Source organism: Sinocyclocheilus anshuiensis, unplaced genomic scaffold (assembly GCF_001515605.1).
Source record: "Sinocyclocheilus anshuiensis isolate Anshui unplaced genomic scaffold, SAMN03320099.WGS_v1.1 scaffold74, whole genome shotgun sequence".
NCBI classification, from domain to species: Eukaryota; Metazoa; Chordata; class Actinopteri; order Cypriniformes; family Cyprinidae; genus Sinocyclocheilus; species Sinocyclocheilus anshuiensis.
This window is the reverse complement of record NW_015546044.1, coordinates 600,295-619,055: the sequence shown is the minus strand read 5'-3', so window position 1 is coordinate 619,055 and position 18,761 is coordinate 600,295. Positions and strand designations below refer to the sequence as shown.

General features: G+C 38.4%; 1 long non-coding RNA gene across 1 annotated transcript in view; it reads right to left on the bottom strand.

Annotated features, from left to right (window-relative positions):
* Positions 1-3,915: 3,915 nt before the first annotated feature.
* Positions 3,916-18,761, bottom strand: part of LOC107698980 (uncharacterized) — a 21,380-nt gene continuing 6,534 nt past the window's right edge. The window contains exon 3 of the long non-coding RNA XR_001635404.1: positions 3,916-4,217. This is a non-coding gene — a long non-coding RNA (uncharacterized LOC107698980). The remainder of the gene's footprint in view (positions 4,218-18,761) is intronic.

The following is an 18,761-nucleotide window of genomic DNA, read 5'->3' as shown; positions in this document are numbered from 1 at the left end:
CCACTGGCTCCAACGGCCTCCCTCGTCCCTCCCGCTCCGCCTTGGTCTGTCATCGACCATCCGTCGCCTCAGTACTCAACTTCTCCGGCTGCGCCTCGTCCCATCGGCTCTCTGCCTCGGGCTCCTCCACCTGCTCCGCCGCTGTCGGTTGGCCCCCTGGAGTTGTCAGCCCTTCCTCCAATTATTAGCCCAACTATAATAATTAATAATAATAATAAATATTATTGTTAGACACCTAGAGTTTCTCAGATCATCCAATTTGTAAGAAAGCATTAAGCCAGGCTCAAATAACATACACATACATCTCTCAAGGTTTTTTCTGGCGTATGGTCCCTGGCCCAGAGCATGAAGCAGATGAATAAAAATAAGGAGAAAGACAGGCAGTCAGAATACAAGAGAGATAGGCCAAAAATAAGCTATCAGGATCCATTCCTGTTATGATGGATGAGCAAGTAACCAAATCTCAGAATATGTTCAGATATCCTAGGGAGTGTTTGAAGAACAACTCTCGCGAAAGTAGTACAACACAAAAGTGGAGCTAATAGAGAGAGATGAAGAGAGAAAATAAGACATCGGATCCCACTGCTGTCAGGATGGATGAGTAGGTAAATGCAGTGCAGCATTGCTTTCCTGCTGCGTTCCTAATGCCCTAAGAGCAAGGCTAATGTGCACTAAAGAGATGCTTCTGTCTTCATCTGGGGTGCAGATGCTGGAACTGTGCTGAGGTACAAGAACGAGGAAGGAGAAAAGAGGCGTAGGAAAGAGTAAATGTGGGAAATGAATGAGCACAATCAGAGGAGTGGAGGGCAGTCATTACTTATACCGGCCGTCACAGCGGTCCGTTCATTCCCTCGTAACATGTGAAGGTTATCACCTCTTAGGAAACTGTCTCGTGAATTCCACTGTTAAATTGTATTATGACAATATTATATAATGTAATATGTATTTTGAGTCTTACGGAAGCCTGTTTCCACTTCAGAATGAAAAAGGTAATTGCAAGTTGCAAGATAAAGTGTCGCGGCTATGAGAAATAAAGTTGCAATTGCAAAATAAAATGTCAGTTTGTGAGATATACTTTGAAATTGTTATTGGAAGAAACAAAGTCATAATTATGAGAAATAAAGTCACAGTTGTAAGATATAAAGTTGCATTGTGAAATAAAAAGAGAGAAATAAAATCATAATTGGGAGAAATAAAGTAATTTTTGAGAGCCAGTATTGTGAGATACAAAGTCACAATTGCTTTTTTATATTGTTTAATCTAAATAGACTTTGTATCTTGTAATAAATATTAATAATAATCTCTGTTTAGTAATAAAGAAATCAATTAAATTTGGAGTGATTTACTGAAAAACAGTGAAACCATATGTGTCACAGCACCATGAACTCTGTTTGTGTTTTGCACTGTTGTAATGAGGATGAGGCGGAAGCCGAGGAAGAATCCATATGCGGATGTTTATTGAAGCAGTCCAACAAAACCAAACTCAGGGTCAGTAAAAACAGGCAATGAGGTCAAAAACACAGTAAGGCAGTCCAACCAGGCAAACAGGCAAAAGGGGTAATCCAAAAGAGAAGTCAAAACAAACAGATAAACAGGTCATACACGTGGTAAGAAGGCAGAGATACAAACGCTTGGTAAGGCAGGATAAACTGGCAATACTTCGCAAAGTAGTCATGTGGTGGCCAGGTTAATATGGCCACTAAACAGGAAGTGGTTGCAGAGAAAGCAGAGGGAGTGCTAACAGTCAATACTCGGGCGAGGGCTCCCTCTGCTGGCTTGGTGTTACAGAACCCCCCCCTCTAGGAGCGACTCCTGGAGCTCGACGTGGACGTCCCCGTGGCCTCGGTCAGCCCTTCCTCCACCATGGCTCCTCCCTCCGTCGGCTCCACCGTGGGTCGCCTTCATGGCTGTGGCCTGGGTCCCACATGGCTCCGCCTGCTCCAAGTCCCTCCTGTCTCCTCACTCCGTCTGGTCCGCCCTGGCTCCTCCCTCCGACGTCTCCACCCTGGACTCTGTTGGCCGTCCTCCTCCCGAGTGTCTGTCCTCCACCCGATTATTATTAGCCCAACTATAATAATTAATAATAATAATAAATATTATTGTTAGACACCTAGAGTTTCTCAGATCATCCAATTTGTAAGAAAGCATTAAGCCAGGCTCAAATAACATACACATACATCTCTCAAGGTTTTTTCTGGCGTATGGTCCCTGGCCCAGAGCATGAAGCAGATGAATAAAAATAAGGAGAAAGACAGGCAGTCAGAATACAAGAGAGATAGGCCAAAAATAAGCTATCAGGATCCATTCCTGTTATGATGGATGAGTAGGTAACCAAAGCTTCCAAGATGTTCAGATTTCCTAGGGAGTGTTTGAAGAACAACTCTCACACCAAGTATAACACAAAAGTGGAGCTAATAGAGAGAGACGAAGCGAGAGAAAATAACACATCAGAACCCATTTCTGTCAGGATGGATGAGTAGGTAAATGCAGTGCAGCATTGCTTTCCTGCTGCGTTCCTAATGCCCTAAGAGCAAGGCTAATGTGCACTAAAGAGATGCTTCTGTCTTCATCTGGGGTGCAGATGCTGGAACTGTGCTGAGGTACAAGAACGAGGAAGGAGAAAAGAGGCGTAGGAAAGAGTAAATGTGGGAAATGAATGAGCACAATCAGAGGAGTGGAGGGCAGTCATTACTTATACCGGCCGTCACAGCGGTCCGTTCATTCCCTCGTAACATGTGAAGGTTATCACCTCTTAGGAAACTGTCTCGTGAATTCCACTGTTAAATTGTATTATGACAATATTATATAATGTAATATGTATTTTGAGTCTTACGGAAGCCTGTTTCCACTTCAGAATGAAAAAGGTAATTGCAAGTTGCAAGATAAAGTGTCGCGGCTATGAGAAATAAAGTTGCAATTGCAAAATAAAATGTCAGTTTGTGAGATATACTTTGAAATTGTTATTGGAAGAAACAAAGTCATAATTATGAGAAATAAAGTCACAGTTGTAAGATATAAAGTTGCATTGTGAAATAAAAAGAGAGAAATAAAATCATCATTGGGAGAAATAAAGTAATTTTTGAGAGCCAGTATTGTGAGATACAAAGTCACAATTGCTTTTTTATATTGTTTAATCTAAATAGACTTTGTATCTTGTAATAAATATTAATAATAATCTCTGTTTAGTAATAAAGAAATCAATTAAATTTGGAGTGATTTACTGAAAAACAGTGAAACCATATGTGTCACAGCACCATGAACTCTGTTTGTGTTTTGCACTGTTGTAATGAGGATGAGGCGGAAGCCGAGGAAGAATCCATATGCGGATGTTTATTGAAGCAGTCCAACAAAACCAAACTCAGGGTCAGTAAAAACAGGCAATGAGGTCAAAAACACAGTAAGGCAGTCCAACCAGGCAAACAGGCAAAAGGGGTAATCCAAAAGAGAAGTCAAAACAAACAGATAAACAGGTCATACACGTGGTAAGAAGGCAGAGATACAAACGCTTGGTAAGGCAGGATAAACTGGCAATACTTCGCAAAGTAGTCATGTGGTGGCCAGGTTAATATGGCCACTAAACAGGAAGTGGTTGCAGAGAAAGCATAGGGAGTGCTAACAGTCAATACTCGGGTGAGGGCTCCCTCTGCTGGTTTGGTGTTACAGAACCCCCCCTCTAGGGGCCGAAGGAAGCGATCGAATATAGTGGGTTAAATGATCGTTTGCCGATTGCAGTTTGTTGAGCTGCTCTTGATAGTTCTTTAGCAGTTCGCTCTGATAAGCGAATGCCGCTTGGAGCTGAGAAACTTCCTCGGATTCATAGTAGGCGAAGTATTCTGTAATGAGGGTGAGGCGGAAGCCGAGGAAGAATCCATATGCGGATGTTTATTGAAGCAGTTTATTGAACCACCAAACTCAGGGTCAGTAAAAACAGGCAATGAGGTCAAAAACACAGTAAGGCAGTCCAACCAGGCAAACAGGCAAAAGGGGTAATCCAAAAGAGAAGTCAAAACAAACAGATAAACAGGTCATACACGTGGTAAGAAGGCAGAGATACAAACGCTTGGTAAGGCAGGATAAACTGGCAATACTTCGCAAAGTAGTCATGTGGTGGCCAGGTTAATATGGCCACTAAACAGGAAGTGGTTGCAGAGAAAGCAGAGGGAGTGCTAACAGTCAATACTCGGGTGAGGGCTCCCTCTGCTGGTTTGGTGTTACAACTGTTTCCCGCTCCTTGTTGGATGTCATGGTTGTTCATTTGATTTCATCATAATGTTCAGGTGTGTGTGTGTCTCATTATCACATGTATTTAAGTTTGGTTCTGTTTCAGTCTAGTTGTCTGGTGTCGTCAGTGTGTAGATGTATTGTAGCTGCTCTCTGTTTGTGGACTATCACCTTTATTCTTCATCTCCTTCTTCGTCGTGCCTGTATTACCTCACATTGTGACAATATGACTGCGGTAATGAAATTTACTAGCAATTCTTGCAGTGTAGGTTACTAGTAAGTTAATTGTTTTATTCTGGTTGCTTTCAGATGTTAAAGATGCTTCTGTTAATTTATCATTTAGATGGCTACATGACACTGAGAAATGCTCTGTGATTGAACTTTTTTTTAATACTGAAATGCATTTCTGTGGTGTTTTGAGCTGCTGGCAATAATGATACAACGAATGGTATCTTTGGAACTTTTAGAACGTTTTTTTTTTTTTTTTTCTTTCTGAGTTCTCTTAGTATTTGTCAGTGGCACTGACATTCAAAAGGTCAGTGTGAGCCCACTTGAAGACATTCTTGCATCGATGTGTACTAGCAAATAGCTTATTGAGCTATTTAAAGAGTCTGATTCAGTACTTATAAATTAAGCAACAGAGGTCCACGTCAAATTCTCTAGTTCTTCTAAATATCACCAGCATTGGCACTAGAGCAAAATCTGCCTATGTTATACTGTTATTGTGCAGCTTTTCTAAAATGATTGATTGATGATTGAGTGTAAGAGAGCAACAGAGGGACTATAAGGGACTTCATCAAGCCAAGTTTACAACACCTCCGGTTCGGAAATGACATTTTAGAGTGATGTTGCAGTAATGGTTTGTTCCACTTGAAAGCACATGTTTTATTGATTATGGTGTCCAAACTGTCCATTGAACTCTAAGCATGTACACACTCAGGTAATATTACACCACAGGTTTGAAGAGATGGCTGATGCCTGTTGAGCCATAGGTTTATGTTAAAAGAATAGTTCACCCAAAAATAAAAATTTGCTGAAAAGTTCCTTACCCTCAGGCCATCCAAGATGTGTTTGGAGAAATTAAGCATTACGTCACTTGCTCACCAATGACTCAGCAGTGAATGGGTGCAGTAAGAGCAAGAGTTCAAACAACTGATAAAATCAGTACAGTAATCCACAACACCAGTCCATCATTTAGTGTCTTGTGAAGTGAAAAGCTGCATGTTTGTAAGAAACTAATATATCAAGATGTTTTAAATTTAAACTGTCGCTTCTGGACAAAATTTCAGTCCATAATCCATAATAACGCTTCCTCTGGTGAAAAAGTCCATCCGCTGTCCTCTCCCATTTCCTTCACACATGTTAATTGTTGTACTGGAGTCATGTGGATTATTGTGATGCTTTTATCAGCTGTTTGGACGATCATTCTGACAGCACCCATTCAAAAGTTTGGGGCCTGTAAGATTTTTAAATGTTTATGGAAAAAGTATCTTATGCCTACGAAGGCTGCATTTATTTAATCAAAATACAGTAAAAAGTGTAATATTGTGAAATTAGTACAATTTAATATATTTTAAAATGTAATTTATTCCTGTGATGGAAAAAGTCATTACTCCAGTCTTCAGTGTCACATGATCCTTCAGAAATCATTCTAATATGATGATTTAACTAACTAAATAAATAAATACTCACTAACAAAATGAACAAAATAAAAAAATAATAATAATAATAATTAAACGCTTATTCAATTAAAAAAGTACTAACCCTGGTTAGTCTGAAAAGTTCAAACTTTTCAGATTTCCCAGCACACATGACCATGCATAATTGTCTTGATGGCAACTTTGCTGAAATCATTAAATATCTCACTTTCCCCATAAAGAACCTTGGAATGGCAATTGAAAGCACGCTGGCAGTAAAATGTGAAAAGCCTGCATCATCTCTTTGATCAGGCACTCGCACTGAAGCTGTTGCCCTCAGGATTGCATTCTGTTTTATTATTTGGTAGTTAATTTGATCCATTAGTTCTTGTGTACTCCAATCATAACCGCTGCAGGGTTTTTATTTTATTTATTTATTTTTTATCTCTGCCCATTTTACTTTTGGTTTCTGTGTGTCTGCATTGTGTGTGTGTGTGCAGTACATTCATACTAAGCTCTTTCTGACAAGGCAGTTATTGAGGGCCACCAAGCAAGCTGTACAGCTGTAGGCAAGAACTATTACAGCAAGTCGTCTTAAACAAACCTGCAGTCACTTTTAAATGCCCCCAGAGTGTTTTTAAACTGTTCCCATCTGGTACGCCACTCCATGATGATAACAGTGCAGTTTGAGGGATTCATTCATATAACACTGAAGTGAAAAACTGGTTTTCATAATGTTATGATACTTTCTGATATCCATGGAAGCTTGTTTCTGCTTGAGAGTGAAAAATAAAGGTAATTGTGACTACTTCTTGAAATTGTGACTTTATATTTCACAATTGTGACTTTAGATCTCATAATTTCAACTTTAGATCGGAAGTTCCGAACACACAGTGAGCGCTTAAACTCATCCTGCTGAAAAAAAGCTTATATGCTTTCCTTTCACTATTCCTTAATCCCTTCCCTGTTCTAGCTTGTACTATTCTGAACAAAGTCTGAAACTATTACTAGCGCTTCATGTTTATTGCCTTTAGGATGACTCGATTGTTGTATTCTTCAGTTGTCTCCTAAATTAATAATTGCAAATGTAGATTTCGAAATTTGTCTATATCTCACTGTGTGACTTAATGTTTGACAGTTGTGACTTTATTACTTTTATAACAATTGACATTATATTCCAATGTAAATTTTTCATGAATAAATGTAAATATACATTTATAGAAAATAATTTATGTATCTAAAAGAAAATTTATTCAAAAGCAATATGACGTTTTCTCACAACTGTGACTTTACAGGTCACATTTGAACCTTTATTTCTCCTAATTGCAATTGCATAATATAATAAACATTGGAATTACATATAATTACGCAGTTATATACATTATAAATGCAATTGCTTATACAATATAATATATTGCATATGTAAATATCTCACATTGTGACTTTATTTCTTATTTTAAACTGATATTTTACCTGTTTTGTTGTCCCACTAAATGTGTGGAAATGCATTTGAGTGCAAAATGAATCGCCAATGTTAAATGTGTATATGTGCTAAAAGTTAAATGAATTTGTGCTAATGGATTATAAGAAACAAAACTTTTAACTGCTGTTTGTGAAAGCATTGGATGTATCCCCAGGTGGTGTTTAAAGCTCTGGCCTTCATTCAGATATAACTATTCCTCACTAGGGTCAATCAGGCTTATATAGTAATTTGTCATTTCATTGTGTGTGCCAGTAGTTTTTTGTTTTTGTTTTTGTGCCCTAAAGCAATACACACCATGTCTAATCAGGTCACTTTTAATTTTCTTGGAAGGTGTGAGTGTTAATTATGACTCGGGTATTAGCTGAGCCTGCTTAACTGCTTTGTTTTAAATGCTTTTATAATACCCATTTAATGCTCAGTCAATATGTTGTTATATACGGTGAACCAGAGACAAATTATCACCACATTCAAATTCTTTTTTTTCCCCATACCCATCGGTATTAATGGAGCGTTCAGTTTAACATCAGTGTCTTAACGGTTAGGTAATTGAATCCTGATATCTTCTGACAAATGTCAGATCATTTTTTCATCAGACATTTTACATTGCTCCATAAAATCCAATCCTTCTCACCCAACATTAAAAAGGAATCACAAAAAAAATCTTTAATTCAAGGGATCATATCTCATTTGGTTTGATTTGATTTTTTTATGAGAACAGCTTCTTCAACAGATTAAGAGCGCCTAATAGCTGCTGTTTCACTTTTCAGAAAACATTTTCCTGGTTTAACTCTCTCAAATACTTATATTTCCCACTGTTATAGTATGAGACTGGTGAAACAGCATTATTATTAACTGAAGCCTTGTGCTGTGATTTTGCTCTTCCTAAGTGCTGCAAACCAATTAACATATTGTTAGCATTTAAACAAAGGATGGTTTTATAGAACACATGTTGATCTCTTAGAAGTGATTGTTAAAATGTATGATTGTTAGTTCCCATCTCAAACCTTGAAATGTCCTCAGTGGTAAACACAGTTAATGTGATCTAAGCAATGCAATCAGATAGGCCTAAAAGATTGCATTCAGCTCTAATATTGTTATTTCAGGGAATCAGGCATTAAAGGGTTAGTTCCCTCAAAGTATCCTAGGTGTATGTAACTTTCTTCTTTCAGATGAATCCAATCGGAGTTATATTAAAAATTGTCCTTGCCCCTCCAAGCCTTTCAATGGGGGTAAGCAGGTGTTGGTTGTCAACAGTTCCGAAAATGTGAAATAAGGTCGCGGTTCCATAATAAAGCATCCCTCACCCGGCTCCGGGGGGTGAATAAAGGCCTCCTGTAGCGAATTAATGCATTTTTGTAAGATAAATATCCATATTTCAAATGTAATAAACACTTTTTTCTCACTTTCGCTGACTGTGGTACGCAGAAGATGTTCTGGCAGATTACGTAGAATGTATGCGTTGTGCGCGCGCCTCTGAGAAATGCAGGAGCAAAGGAAACACAGTTTCCTTACTTTAGCAAAGGAAAACCAGCCTCCTCTTGGCTTATATCGAAATCCACTGACATTTTTCTTTACAAATCCTCGTTTTGTGCTTCTAATTCGTGAACGGCGTTTTGTTTTGTTTTGTCTCCGCGTTCGTCACTAATCACGCAACATCGACGTCTTAAGTCATCCGCCGGAACGGCTTCCACGTATGACTAGATGTGAGAGGGAGAACCAGAGTGGATAGTGTGAAGTCTCAAGATGCACACAGATCCACCACCTGCTCCACCACATCAGGGTGGAGCCTCCATTCCCAGGGCCTCAGGATGTCTGCTCCCTGATTCAGGTGCTCAGGGTTGTAAACTGCTTTGAGTGAGAAGAGTTTTCCCTGAGCCCACAGGAGGATCTGGTGTGCCAACTTGTATAATGGGCGCGAGTGCAAACCCCCCTGACGGTTGATGTAGGAGACCACCAATGTGTTGTCTGTGCGGACAAGCACATCATAGCCCCTCAGGTCTGGAAGGAAGTGTTTCAGTGCACGAAACACGGTCAGCATCTTCAGGCAATTTATGTGCCATGTGAGATGGTGGCCTTCCCACAGACCCTGGGCAGAGTGGCCACTCATGACCGCATCCGTCGTTAGCATTACGCGACGACAAGGAGTCCCAAACACCGGGCCTTGTGACAGGAAACAAGGGTTCCTCCATATATCTAAGGCACGTATGCATCGCAGCATGATCATGCGAAGTGGGTTGCCCCTTGGGGAAAACCCCTCTTGGTCCTGAGCCACCACTGCAAAGGTCCCATGTACAGCAGGCCAAAAGATATCACGTTGGATGCTGTTGCCATCAGACCCAACTGTCTCTGGAACTGTATTACAGTGAGTGACTGGCCTAACCTCACACTGTTCACAGCTGTGGGAATCAAATAAAACAAGCAGGAGACAAAGGTGACTGCATCGTGAAAAAGAGAAAAGTGGTTCTCTGTACATGAGAATGCACTCTTCTTGGTGTTCCGCCTTAACTCCAGCTCTTTCATGTGAGCGAGAACGACATCTCAGTGCAGATACGCCATCTGCTCTGATTGAGCTAATATTAACCAATCATTGATGTAATTCAATACGTGGATGCCCTGGAGTCGCAGAGGAGCCAGTATTGCATCCATGCACTGGTGAAAGTGTGGGGTGACAGTGCTAAGCCAAAAGGAAGAACCCGAATATTGGAATGTTTTGCCCCCAAAAGCAAACCTCAGGAACTTCCTGTATTGTGGAAGGATGGATACATGGATGTATGCATCCTCTATGGTGACAAACCATTCCTTGGATCTGAAATGAGTCACGACCTGTTCCAACATCAGCATTTTGAATGTGAATATTTTGACACAATGATTCATCCCAAACAAACGACTCCATGATCGTGTGTATCCGCACCCGTTTAGCACGGGCAGGGAAGTACATACGGTTTATAGTGCTGCCTGTTTTTCTTGCTCGCCATATATTGTTGTGATTGTCTACTGGCACTGACAAACAGACTGACACATACAGAGCACTTGCTGAAGACACAGAAGCTAACGCTGTTTGTTTCGGATGGGCTTTTAAGCTTCATGGTCTCTATGTCACCCCGCTTGTGATGTCTCGTCATTCCATTGGACTGATTTCACACATGCTTCAGGATACAGTCACGCAGAGGCGTTCTCAAACCGTTTCTGATGCAGCCTCAGTTATATATATACAGGTGCATCTCAATAAATTAGAATGTCGTGGAAAAGTTAATTTATTTCAGTAATTCAACTCAAATTGTGAAACTCGTGTATTAAATAAATTAAATGCACACAGACTGAAGCAGTTTAAGTCTTTGGTTCTTTTAATTGTGATGATTTTGGCTCACATTGAACAAACACCCACCAATTCACTATCTCAACAAATTAGAATACTTCATAAGACCAATAAAAAAAACATTTTTTAGTGAATTATTGGCCTTCTGGAAAGTATGTTCATTTACTGTACATGTACTCAATACTTGGTAGGGGTTCCTTTTGCTTTAATTACTGCCTCAATTCGGCATGGCATGGATGTGATCAGTTTGTGGCACTGCTGAGGTGGTATGGAAGCCCAGGTTTCTTTGACAGTGGCCTTCAGCTCATCCGCATTTTTTGGTCTCTTGTTTCTCATTTTCCTCTTGAAAATCCTCTGGGCAGAGTTAAATCCTCTGGGTTTTTGTTAAATGTGGGTTCAGGTCTGGTGAGTTTGCTGGCCAGTCAAGCACACCAAATTTGAGTTGAATTACTGAAATAAATGAACTTTTCCACGACATTCTAATTTATTGAGATGCACCTGTGTATATATATATTATTACATGAAAAGTTACTGACTGATTAAATTAAGATAGATAAATAGATATATTTGTCAAAATAATTTGATAATCTGATGATAATCTGAGGGCTACGTGAACAAGTTCCTTTTAATTATCTATGGACACTTTTGACCCTGTAGACTTTTAGAAATAATACACTAAACACAATTTTCACTGGTTAATTTAATTTGTCCATTGACAATGTCTAGTAGTGTATCACAGGGAAATTGTTGTTTTTCTGTCATATTTGTACCACATTTCAAACAATGTATTGTTTAAATGGCATTATTTTATGGTAATGATGTCTTAAATATTTGTAATGAAATTAACTCATTTGTAAGGGAATTAATCATTAATTTTATTTCTAGCTCAGGTTTTGAAAGTAATCTGAAAATTCTGAGTCAACCTGATTAAAACTGAATTAAAATCTGATAGTTTACACTTTAAATCAAGGGTCGTCCAGCGAGCCGGTGATTCTTAGTATATTTTAACAACTTGAATCTTTGTATTTCCCTGGCCACGGGTTAATACATGTTTTGATAAGTTATAAGCTATTATAGTAATTATTACAAGTAAGCTACGAGCTAGGTAGCAAGAGATCTTTGGCAAAAGTTTTAACCTTTTGGGAGACCCCTCGTTGGATTGGTTGGTCTCTTGATGATGCCAGAAGCTTGAGCAGTTTTGCTACAGTCTGAGTCTGCAAGACTCAGAGTTCTTTGAAGATCGCGAAGTTTCACTGAAGTGTTTGAGTTTTAGATGATCGATTGTTTCATGTGTGACTCAATAGTGTAAGTGGGTCCGTTCGAAGACAGAGATCCTACACATTTTTAGAATAAATTGGCTATAACTAACATGTATGCATGTATGTATGTGTGGTTTTGTATGCTATCCCTTCACAATTTTTTTTTATTTTTACAAAATTACAGTTTGGAAATGATCCTGCCTTCTTGGTTAGCTTCAGTGTAGTTAGATATTTGGTTATATTATATGGATGTCTGTCATTTTTCTGTCATATTTCCTCCACATTTGTGTTTAATGGGCACTACAACTGTATACTTGCTACTCTAGTATTATAGAGGCTTCTCAAAAATAAAGAAGAAATTGCTTAGAAACTGGGCAATTTCTAAGATAGCTTAGCAAGTCACTCTGTATGATCACTTCAGCTGAACGGTGTTCGCTGAAGATAGCATTTCACTTTGAGGAATATTGATCATCATAACACACTGCTCAATGATGATGCTGGGCAGATCACAACATTCAGATTATTTTCATGATCCATAGTTGTTTTTATTAAGTCACTGTTTGTTTGTTTGATTGTTTGTTTGTTTGTTTGACAACACCAGAAACTGCATTAGGTAAAGAGCTTTCTGAGAAACACAGATTTTCCATTAGTCTAAATCAAGTGATGCTATCTATTCCTATGGTTTTACGAACGATACCGGTGATGTCACATCCTGGTTTGTAAATGGACTTGAAAACATTTGAACATCCTAGTATGATTACATGGTATTTTACATGGAAAGCTTCATATTTAGGGACATTTTACACAAAAGTGAAAATGCCGTCATGATTTACTTACCCTTCACGTTGATTCAAACCTGTATGATTGAATCTCGTCTGTGTCTTAGTTTGACTTGATTGATGTCCATATATTGAAAGTCAGTGGAATCAAATATTCTGGACAAAAACGGTTGAAACTTTTTTCCAAATATCTAATTTTTTTGGTTTTCTTTTTTCTTTTTTTTGTAGAAGAAAGAAATTCATACAGTACAGGTTTGGAAGATAAGGGTGAGAAAATTATGACACATTTTTGGGTGAATATTTGTGTAAGATGCAAAAAAGACAATAAAAATGGCAAAAAAAAAAAAAAAGTAGGCTACAAGTAGGTCCATTAGTGTGTATTCGTGACTATTTATAGAAGATTTTATCTAAACAAAAGAGCGTCATTTTAGATCAGGTAAAAAAGTACAGTTGTGATGCAATGTATTAAACAGCACCATTAAGATGGATGTGGGGAAGTTTTTGTGAGTTGTGCTCTTCTGAGATAACGAATAGATATATCTCAGAAGACCCTCCTTGATGCTCAAAGAGCTTGCACCACTTTCTACAGCAAATGAAGATGAGCAAGTCCCAAAACACAGTTCCATTAAAACGTTCTTTGGCTGCTGACAAGACTCTTGAAAAAAGTGCTTGACAACAGCCTTCATTTGGGACTAGGCAAGATTTAAGCCCTGTCACCTCCGTCTCCTCTCAAAAGCATTTTTCAAACATCTGTGTCATTCTAAGGGAATTTTATATAGAATCTTTCGATATACTTGGAGAATCTGACAAAAGTATAACATGCTGTTACCTCCGAGAAAAAAGAAAAAAAAAAACCTTAGCTTGCAGATTGTCTGGCTGTGCTGTTCTAAGCATTGGAGACTACAAACACTTGACATATTTCCCAGACTGAAATACATTTATGCTTTTATTGGGAGGAAATGCTGTCATTATTAAAAACCAACAAAGACTTTATTTTAACATTTCTTGTTTATTGTTTTTCTTAGTTAGCATATGTTTTAGCATACAAATTTTGCATAGGCCTGCTGTTAGCTACTTAGCCTGCTAGCTTACACAAAACAAATCTGTAGGTGCGTTGCATTTAACAGTAAGTGCCTACAAAGTGGACTTTACATGCTATTCTGCCATCTTAAGTAAGATTTCAATCTGAAGGAAACAGGCATGTTCATTTTGAAGGGCACTGCGAACAGCATCGGAAATCAGGCTACATGGTTAGCCTGTCACTTCACAGATAGTGTAAAGGGAAATTTACCCACCAGTCATTGCGCATCACTCCACTAAAGAAGTTTGAATAAAGTAAAGGTGGGGAAATGGAGGCTCTGTGTTATTAATGAGTTTACTTGGTCCTAGGTTTGTACGCAGTTTTTTTGTGTGTATAAAGCGTGCAAGAGGCAACATTTACAAATGCTGATTAAGGTTAAATAGGGTAAAGGCCACATCTAATATAACCAAATTAGATTTATTTATTTTTTTATTATAAATGAATACTATAAAATTACATTATTTTAATATAAAACAACAGACATTTATCACTCAGTTTGGTGCTTTCAAATATGATTATCTATATTAATGGTACATTATATTTATATAAATACACATTAACGTATTATATACACTTGTATATTACACAAACATATCATAATTTATATTAGATTTATCTAAAAAAAAAAATTATGTTATTGTACGGCAAATGCCTCTAATATGCACATCTCAAATATTTCAGTGTTCTTTTGTCAAAAGATATCTTGTGCTCAGTGAGTAGGAAACAGTGAACATTGTGTAGGATCCCTGTCAGCCAGAATGCAACTTATGTCTTTGTATGTATTATATGTTATCATTATTCTTAAACGGATAATCCACCGGAAAATCTAATTGCTGTCATAATTTACTCAACATCATTTCAATTCTGTATGACTTTTTTTTTTTTCTTCTGTGAAACACAAAATTTGTGTTGTCCAGTTCTGTTGGTTTGGACCCCATTGACTTTCATTGTATGGACAAAAATTTTTTTTTAAATATGCCTGAAGTTTCAATTTTGGGTAAACTATCCATGAACAGGTGGACTGTTTGTGAATTGTTTGTGACACCAGTCTATTATTGTGGTTTGATCTATTTCAGATGTACCTACCCCTAAACGGCACATTAAAAAAAACAAGCAAATTATGCTCTGTAACTTTATATATTAGCCACTGTATCTAGGAATTTCTTAAGCAGAAGTAACTACAAAGTGGTCCAAAATTTATGGTGACAGAAAGTCTGGCTATGTGAGACTTGAAACTTGAGACAAAACCTGCTAGCAATGTTCATACTCTTTTAAAGGTCAATCTACTGTAAAATGTATTGCACTGACTAACTGCAGATTAAGGGTCTTTTCTCATGCCTGAAGGAAAGGAAATGTCTGAAAAGTTCATTTGACATTTGTCAGAATTCCAGACCCCATTCCTGTAGTAGAGATGTCTTACCATGCCCGTTTCAGTCTCATTAAGTGCTCGTGATGAGAAATGACTTTCATTGGCCATATAAGTGACTCCAGTCATAACATTATGAGTATGATTAAGAACTCCTGGGTGCACGTCAGTAATGAAAATCAAGGGAAAATCGCTTGAAAAAAATTGGCCAATACATCATGCAGGCTAGGATAATTGGATGCTATTATGTAAACTAGCCATGTGCAAAATAAATCATTATACATCGGTCAGACGGCCCCCTTATCTAAATTTTGTGGGCATTGTTCTTACTTTTAGGGCTGTCAAAAAAAAATTCGAATTTCGATTATTCGTCGAATTTAAAATAAAAATCTTAATAAAACTTACACTGTCGTCGCATTTCGTGCGCCACTGATAAGGCTGCCTGACTCACACCTACAATTCGAATGCAACATTTTTGCATTCGAATTTTAGGTGTGCGTCAGGCAGCCTTATCAGTGGCGCACGAAATGCGACGACAGTGTAAGTGTCATTGCATTTTAATGCTTTTGTTAGCCTATCCAGTTGAACCCACTAGATATGGTGCTGCTACGTTGTTCATTCAAAATATTGCAGAAAAAGAGAACACTCAATGCGGGGAAGATGTTGTTTACGTCAAAGTCGAAACAAAGCCGTTCACACAGAACGCATATTTATCACATTTTCTAGAGGGACATCTATCACCGTGGCACTCGCGTCTCGCACAAGAGAGCCTGCCGCATGTTTAGAAAGCTATGTCAAATGATTCGCACAAGAGAGCCTGCCGCATGTTTAGAAAGCTATGTCAAATGATTGTAAGTTAAACTTTTAAAAAACATGTCTCAAGACTTTATGGCGGTTTTCCCCATCCCACTGCATCTCAAGTTTTTAAATTAAGAAAGTACACTTTGTGATTGGTTTTCGGTCCTTTGTATTAAACTATACATACATGCATGGTGCTGTTTTGTTTCTGATTGTTTAAGCAACTTTATTAATTATATAAGGTTTATAAACATTATTTTAAACATTATGCACTTTTTTTCAAAGATAGTCATGTTATTTTATTATGCTTTGAAGAAACGTGCATAATACATAATATTTTGCTCGATGCGCCCTCTTGTGGCCTCAGGAGAGGCACCAAAAGTCCCCCCCCCAACTGAAATTATGTCTTTTAAATTAGAATATAATTTGACTATTGATAATATTTAAGTAAAAAATTTGAATTTAGTTTTTCAGCCATTTTGACAGCTCTACTTACTTTGATAGGTTGTCAGGAGAATCATTAGTCGAATCTCAAGTTTCCTTCATGAATCACAAAAGTTGTGCTAAAGAAAGTAAGCAAAAGTAAAGCAAGCAAGCATATCTTAAGGTAGTTAGTGAACAAATACATGTATAGCCACAAACTGTTTGAATTTATTTTAGATGGAGTTCCTTCAAACACATCATGTCATGGCACTGCAGGGTTCCACTACCCCATTTTGCTCTGCTTTGTCCTCGACTGAACTGAGACATCACACAGAGACATTAGTTTCAGTAGTTTCACAGCCCTGAGACAAATTGCATCGCTAACTCAAGCAACAAACAACTGTTATATTATGTATTATAGTCTAGAAGCAGTGTTAGTTTGTTGTCTTATAACTAGGGTAATGATCCTACATTATAATCCAAAGATGTACAGTAAAAGGATCTTTAAAAGATTAGCCAAACTTGCACACACTTTCTCACTTTTTCTTAGATTTATCAAAAGTTGCAGCATCAAGATAAACTGAAACTACTGAAAATATTTTGCCAATATGTAAGCATATTACCATTCAAACGTTTGAGGTTTTTAAGATTTTTTTCTCTCTTATGCTCACCAAGGCTGCATTTATTTGACCAAAAATACAGTAAAACAGTAATTGTCACAATAACAGGGTTTGACGTTCAACAGCGGATAGAACTTGGGACTGGGAACACTTTAAATACACAGAACAGGATGACAAGACACACCTGGGATCAATGGAAATAAACAGGGAACGCCTGGAATCAAAGCAACCTAATCAAGACAGGAACAGGAAACTAACCAAATATGGGCATAGGAAGGCACATGGGGAGCAAGACACAGACAAAACATAGAACAGGCCCCTTGTCCAAATACCCACACTTGCGGTCTTGGCCACTTGAGAGCACGTGCGCGCGACAGGAAGTAAGTGCGCAAGACTGTCCCAGGTCTTAAAAACGCCAGAGCGCAGTGCCCTTAAAGCACACCATCTCAAATACCGCTCCGGAGCGCTATTCGAGGCTTAGTGTATCCCATCATGCATCATGTTCTGGAAATAAATCGTGAGACTTTTTGCCGAGATCTCGCGAGAGGTCACGGAAACCTTTCCAATGCAAGTTAAATATTAATATAATAATTAGCCATTACATATAATTTGGTAGAAAAACAGTGTTTTTACGTTTTATTGGTGCAAAGATGAGTAGTTGTGATATGTATTTTGTACAACATTTGCAACTGCTTTTTATCACTTAATTAGAAGCACCACAAATTAAAATTGTCATGTTATAAGGACTACTGAACAGACATTTAAAAGTTGATTTTAAAATGCAAAGTATTTAAAATAAAGCTATGTAAACACTTGCATTTTTACAACAATACAAGTGTGTCCTATCAGGTAATGAAAAGTTCGACACACACTTGTGGTCTTCATGCTCACCTGGGGGTGGAGCCGACACTGGAGCGAGCTCTGGGGCTGGAGCCGACACTGGAGCCTCATGAACGAATGACGGGCTTGCCATATTATCGTCCGGCGGGCTTGTCACATTAACGTCCATTAGGTCCACGGGGCGATGGTAGTTGGCCCCGTGCCAGATCAGCGAGTTTATGGTGGCATCAAGGGCCATGGCGAGCCTGCAGAACTCCCAGGAATACTCGATAAAGGGGAGATCGCGGCGAGCTAGGGCAGAGAACCGAGCGGCAATTTCCATAGCCGCGGGGAAACAAACCAGGAAAACAAAAACTTCTCAAAAAAGGGGGAAAAAACAAACGCGAGGAGAAGTCGCCGCTCACTTTCTGTATTGGTCCGCTGTTCTGTCACAATACACCAGACAATACACTAGAGAGGAACGAGGAGACGCTGGAGAATACTTTAACAAGACTTTTAATCCCATGAACCAAGGGAGACGAACTCAGGATGACGTTTAAAAGCGGACAGAGAACTTGGGACTGGGAACACTTTAAATACACAGAACAGGATGACAAGAAACACCTGGGATCAATGGAAATAAAACGGGGAACACCTGGAATCAAATCAATCTAATCAATACAGGAACAGGAAACTAATCAAATATGGGCATAGGAAGGCGCATGGGGCGCAAGACACAGACAAAACATGGAACGGAGTCTGACAGTAATATTGTGAAATATTATTACAGTTAGCAGCCATTACTCCGGTCTTCACTGTCACTTGATCTCTCAGAAACCATTCTAATGTGTTGATTTGGTGCTTAAGAAAGAATTTATTATCAATATTTATCTCTAGAATTTAACAATTAAAAATGTGGGTTTTTTTTTTTTTTTTTTTACTTGTAACGCAAAATTTGA